The following is a 7,080-nucleotide window of genomic DNA, read 5'->3' as shown; positions in this document are numbered from 1 at the left end:
TAGAAAAACGTTTTGTTGCAATTATGTCCAACTTTGGTGCTTCAAATCCGTATTTCTGATGGACTGTGTTGTTTTGACGACATTGAATTGTTCTGGTGCGTTGAATTTATGAACAGTTGAATAGTTAAATTTATGAATAATTATCTGGAGAATAATAGCCGAATAAATGTGCACGCCCAAACCAGGTTTACCATAGTGCTGTGCTACGGCTATTTATTGATCATTGTGATTAGATGACATGTTAAATTGTTTGACTAAGCAATCGTACCCACATCAGTAATAATGTGTGTCCCATTTATATCTATATAATGATGTTGAAAGAGTTAATTAATTTACAGTTAAACTGAAATTAAAGGTGTTTAATCAGTATCTAGTTGATCATGTTAAGTATCGTGAGCTCGTTCTTGCGGTTAGTTAGGTAACTTTATATCACGTTGGTGGCGCTCTTAGGTAAACAAAGATGGCCTTGCCCATGATATGTAAACAAAGATGGCTGCGCCCATAAGACGAACGATAGGGTTGCATTTGTTAATGATTAAATTAGACTGAATATTTGTTAACTGGTTTAAATGTGATCTTTAATAACTACTGGACATTACAATATCCAAGTACAGAAATTGTATAAGATTTAACATTCATAAAATAAGCATAATGTGTTACATCATCAGGTGTATCCATTCATCATCGTTGGTGCAGTACGGTAGTTAGTACTTGTAGCATGGTAGAACAAGACAGAGGTCCGGGCAAGTTAAGCAAGTACTTCCTGACAGAGAACACTGCAGGGAGATAATTATAATATACTGTTCTGTAAAGTGATATATGTTGCTTGGTTATGATTATGATGAGCCTACCTAACATCATGAGGTGGGGTGTGACTAGTTTAATTAATAATGATTCCATTTACCTGGGGATAATCCTATGATAATGTACTGTGTACAAGAGTAGAATTTTAACAATTGGAATTTTGGCGTGTCTTTAAAGAGACATGGGCTGCTTGGAAATTTGTACTGTGTTGGAGTTAGGATTATGGGAGGTATAAGGGTCTTAATTATTTAATTCTTAGCGCATTTGTTCATTTGCCAATGATGGATACGTTTATACTGTATGTTCATGATGTTTTACCCATAGATGCTTACCTGTATGTTGAGGTACAGCTGTAACAAGTCATTCATTTAATTATCATAGATACTATATATACTGGATAATTAACGATGTGCTATTTAATTGATTTGCAAACCAAGTGCACTAATTCTATACTGATAGATGTACAGTAAGTATGACTATGTTGTTCTGTTTTTTTTTTTCACAGGGGTTTTTTCTTTCTTTTTTTATTTTGTTTGGCTTTTTCTGGTTCAGATCATGTTGTGACGACACTCCGAATTAAACATCGAACTGAAGTTAAATATATATTTGCAGTTAACGTGTTTTATTCTTGTCGAAGCCTACCACATTAACGAAACTGATTTTCGTTCGATGTTTGGATCAAAAGCGAATAACTTTATTAAAGCAAACAAAATGGCAAAATCAAAGTTTTATTTTGTGAACCTTCATTTTTGTGTTAGAAGGGACAGTACAACTTTAATGAAAAACATGAAAAGTTTGTGGTAAATTAAACAATTTTGCAAATAAGTGCTTGACTAAGAATAATTGTCATCCTCAAAAGAAACCTAAGAAAAAAGTACATGAAGTAAATGAAGTAAGTGAAAGCAATGAAGGGTCAAGTACGAGTTCTTCATGGATGCTATAGAAAATTAGCATAATAAAAAAAGAGTGAACAGTAAAGTTAAATGTTCATAATAAACGTAAACAGAACATAGTTGAGTTAAAACTAGATATTGGTGCTCAATGTAATGTAATACCGGAAAGAATAATACATGAGTTAAGTTCTAAATTCAGTAAGACAAATGCAAAATTGATTACCTATCAGGAGAAAGAATCAAACCAATAGGTAAAGTAACCCTTGTTTGGGAGAACAAAAATATATACTTTGAAGTGGAATTCCAGATAATGAATCAAAATGTACAGCCAGTGTTAGGAATTGAAGCCTGTCAGAGAATGTCAGAGTATAGAAACATTGCAGTCTAACAGGTATGATAAATAAATATGATGTTTTTGAAAGTTTAGTGTGTATAAAGGTTAAAGATTTACATGTCAAACCTGAAGTTAGACCAGTTGTACATGCACCTAGAAGTATTCCTGTACTGCTACGACATAAAGTTAAAGCAGAGTTAAAACGAATGGAAAAACTTGGAGTAATAGTTAAACAAAATCAGCCAACACAATTGGTTAGTAGTATGGTTCTACAGTAGTAGCTAAAACAACAAGAATAGTTTACGTATTATATATGTCTAGATCCGAAAGATCTTAATGAAGCATTAGAGCGTGAACACTATCCAATGAAAACTATTGAAGAAGTAGTGACAAAACTTCCAAATGCTAAAGTATATAGTACCTTAGATGCTACTAGTGGTTATTGGCAAATACAGCTTGATAATGAAAGTTCGAAACTGTGTACTTTTAATAGTCCAACTGGAAGACAAAATCAGCCAACACAATTGGTTAGTAGTATGGTTCTACAGTAGTAGCTAAAACAACAAGAATAGTTTACGTATTATATATGTCTAGATCCGAAAGATCTTAATGAAGCATTAGAGCGTGAACACTATCCAATGAAAACTATTGAAGAAGTAGTGACAAAACTTCCAAATGCTAAAGTATATAGTACCTTAGATGCTACTAGTGGTTATTGGCAAATACAGCTTGATAATGAAAGTTCGAAACTGTGTACTTTTAATAGTCCAACTAGAAGATATAGATATACTAGGCTATCTTTCGGTATTAAGTTTGCACCAGAGATCTTCCAAAGAGTAATGACCCAAATGTTTGAAGATATAGAAGGTACAGAAGTAATAGTGGATGATTATATTAGAGTGGGGTGTAGATCAAAAACAACATGCTGTACGTCTTGTCTGTACGAGCTAAAGAACAAAACCTTAAATTACATCCAGATAAATATGAATTTGGTTTAAATTAAATAAAATACATAGGGCATACCCTTACCTCAGAAGGTCTAAAGCCAGAAAAAAAAAATACAAGCAGTGCAAGGAATGCATATACCTACAAATAAGAAATAATTGAAGCAATTTCTAGGTATGATAAATTATCTTGGAAAGTTTATATCGCATTCTAAGCAATGTAACACAACTGCTGAGTAAACGTCTTTAGGAAAATATTGACTGGCAATGGCATGCTGAACATAACAAAAGTTTTGAAGATTTACAACGCTTAGTAACAGAAGATCCAGTTGTTCAATACTACTATGTAAATAAATCAGTAAGAGTCAGTGCCGATGTATCAAGCACAGGTGTAGGAGCCGTATTGCTCCAGGAAGCACATCCAAGAGCGTTTGCATCAAAAGCATTAACAGAGTCACAAACTAGATATACGCAAATAGAGAAAGAGTTAGCAGCAGGATGTGAACGTTTTCACAAATATCTATATGGCAGAAAATTTAGAAGCTATTATGAAGAAAGCTCTAGCAATGACGCCACCAAGACTACAAAGAATGTTGTAAACATTACAGAAATAGTCTTAAATTGGTTTATAAGAAAGGTAAAGAACTGTATATAGCAGATGCATTGAGTAGAAATCATCTAACAGATGTAGAAGTAAAAAATCTACCAAAGTCAAATGAAAGGCTAGTAGAAATTAAAGAAGAAACTACAAATGATAGCCCTTATTGAACATTCATTAACAGAATGTAGTTATTTTTAGTTTGTTGTAGAATTGTTGTGTCAAATGAAAGAAAATTTATTACCTGAGGATTGTTTATTAAGGAAAAGGACACTATAGTGCTAAAAAGAAATATTAGATAAATGGATTAATTAGAAAATAAAAATTAAAAGAAAAAAATAAAATAAAATAAAAAAGGAGATTTAATGAAGGTATTTAAAATTTAGAGTGAGCCCTCTATTGTATGATACATAGAGTAAAGACACAAGATAACAATAAATGAACATACAATAAAGTCAGAATAGCCTAATGTATTATTATTGTCTACAAAGTAAACCCGTAACAGTCCCACTATAGCGGAAAACAGCTTTTTCAGGTGCACAATAATGTATGTTGCTGAATGCAGGAATCCTCAATTCAAGCACTGCTATCATTCCTGAAGCTGATTTATACATTGATAAGTTATTCACTGTTGATCTCAGTGGCGACACCAGGATTTTTTTAAGCAGTGGGAGACTAAGTGGTTTTACTGAGGGTCTGCCAATTTTCGGCAGGGTCCAGTGTCAAAGCCTGTCCCAGTGGCAGACCAGGGGACAAGAACATCTGGCAAATTTAAGCTTTTCCTAAACGTTGTGGAGCCGTTTTATATACCCTATAATTATATTATTTATTACAATAGTTGATTTTCTTGTTTTGTCTTTTTTATTAGGCCTATCAGCCCACACCCCCTACTTTTGGAAGGTAAAAAAAATGGGGAAAAAAAATAAGAACGAGAGAAAAAGAAAATAAAATATTTAGAGGTTATTTTCTGGCATCTAGAACACAGAAATTTTGCTGGTGCATACCCCCGGATCCCTAGGGTGGTTTTATCTCGACTGGTACCCTTTTCCCAACCCCAGCCCTTTTCGGACATCTCTGGATCCGCCCCTGTATCATCAATTGAATCAGTGAAGTACCACCTGCAAACGTCCTTGCACAAATCACTAAAAATGCATTATTGTTTTTATTTCAGGTTGCTGGTAATATCGTGTTGGCTTCTGAAGTCTTAACAAGTTCCATCAGTACCCCCGAAGACGATAATTACACCAATTTTGATTTACCGTCAGGACCAGTACCGAGGAGTTTCGATGAGTTACTAGCGGCCATTTCAAAGCTTCTAAAGCAGGAAAACCTTAGTTCAGAAAACCAAAATGCTCAGCAAAGAATCTGTGATATTTGGAACAGATACGAAAGCAACGGCCTTGTTAATTTGGAACCGAATGATGCGGAAGGTATACTTCATTGATTTAGAGACAGCGATAATATTAAATATCTTAATAATGATAGTAATGGGTTGTGTTGGGAGTTGTGGTAAATGATAGTAATGATACCATAAAGATGATAATATTAATGTTAATAATATTATTGTTATTGTTGTAAGATTTACAAGGCGGATAAACAATAGTAGGTCTATAACTTTTCAGTTCACCTTGAGGATATTTCCCGTACGATTAAAATCGTAACGGTACTGGGTTTGGTCTACAGGAGCTCGTGTTCCGTACAGGTCATTCCATTCATAGAAAAAGCCTTTAATGGTGAATGCGTACCTGTCATTAGCCGTAGTAGCCTAGGTCAATACATAACACCGGCTGTATAAAATTTATTATAAGATTGAAAATGTTAATCTTATTATTGCAGTAGTGATACACTATGTACACGGTTTAGGGCCTAGTTATTGTTATTTATTCGTTAACATTATCATATTAATATATAAATTTAATGTATTGTTTAAGTATGAATTACTATGTCCATGTTAAATTAATTTTAGCTATTAAAATTGTATATTTAAATAATATAGTAAGAGACACTGATAGCCGAGGTCTAGCCTAGACCAGTCCTTAAACAAATGAATATGTGAGTGTATAAAACTATGAAAAATATGAAGAAAAAAACGCAAAATTGTGAAAGAATAAAGGAAGAAGGAAGAATAGGAAAGAGATTTGGAGCGGCTGAAATATTTTCCGAAAATATACTGTCCCCCACCCCATGGCAAAAGGGCATAACTGACATTTTTGGCGAAAATGAGTTATATAGCCTAGTGGGGTCAGTACATCATGTTACACATGTTGACACAAAAAAAAAATGTAAAAAAGTGTCCCCCGGGCTAGATAGGGGCATGGCAAAAAGGGCATAACTACACAATTTTCAGTAAATCCCCAAGGCAAAAGGGCATAACTGCAACGATAGGCTGTGATACGCTGAATCGTGACGTTCTTTCAACAGCCAACCAATCAGAAGAGAGCTTTCTCCCTGGTTACAATGAAAGTTGCATGTTAAGTTGTATTATTTTTATTATTCTTACTGTTTGTGTATTCACAATTTGTAAATAGAAATTGGTTAAATAGTATGATTCTTGACAGTAGCATATGTCTAGTTAATGTTAGGCAAACATGATAAGCCTACTTAATTTATGCTATATAATCTTGTCTTACTTTGAATGGCAACAATTTAATACTATGGAAATATACTATACGAAAATAGTAACTGTTTAATAAAAATAATTAACCATGGCAGAATAACAATTCACATTTTAACTAGAAGTAACAGTGACAAAGAGGGACAACTAAAACGATTATTTAGCAAATAACTATGGCAAAGAGGCACAACTATACATAATAGCATACTAATGTTAATTCATTTTTTTGTTTGTATGCTTGGTTAGCCTATACATGGGTTTTTAATCGTTTATAATTTTAGTATTTATTATTTAATGCGTTTCTTTGGTATTATTGTACATTTATTTTATAGTTTATACATGACTGATGTTATTTTTGAAAAATCTGACTCAAAATTGCGTTGAAAGGAACTAAACTGGGTACTTATATCCTTTTGCCAAAGTTTGTCAACATGTCTTGAATCAGAAAACCCACGGCAAAAGGGCATAACTGACATTTTGAGCGCAAAAATCAATATTTATAGAAAAAATGTGTGCTACACTGGAAGAGACATTATTTGTCTATTTGAATACATTAACCATGGTTAATATAATGCATCAGGAGAATATTACACAAATATTAATACAACAACAATAATAATAAATCAACAACAATTGCACAACATAATTTTTTGTGTGTAATAGGTCGGTACTGCGAAAGTTTCTATGATAATATAATGTGTTGGCCACCAAGTTTACCAGGTAAAGTGCGCCAGAGATGTCCAAAGTTTTGGAACGGGGTTGAATACCAAGATACCGGTAAGTTGTTCCCACGTCTAACATGCTGTAATTTACATACTAGTATGACATCTGTCTTTATATATCGGGACAGTATGCACCATGCGATTTAAAAGTATTGTAATTGAGCACAAAGC

The sequence above is a fragment of the Anneissia japonica genome, unplaced genomic scaffold (genome assembly GCF_011630105.1).
Source record: "Anneissia japonica isolate Jap-2015-1 unplaced genomic scaffold, ASM1163010v1 scaffold288192_len83772_cov111, whole genome shotgun sequence".
Taxonomy (NCBI): domain Eukaryota; kingdom Metazoa; phylum Echinodermata; class Crinoidea; order Comatulida; family Comatulidae; genus Anneissia; species Anneissia japonica.
The sequence above is the reverse complement of the archived record's forward strand: the minus strand, read 5'-3'. Positions refer to the sequence as shown.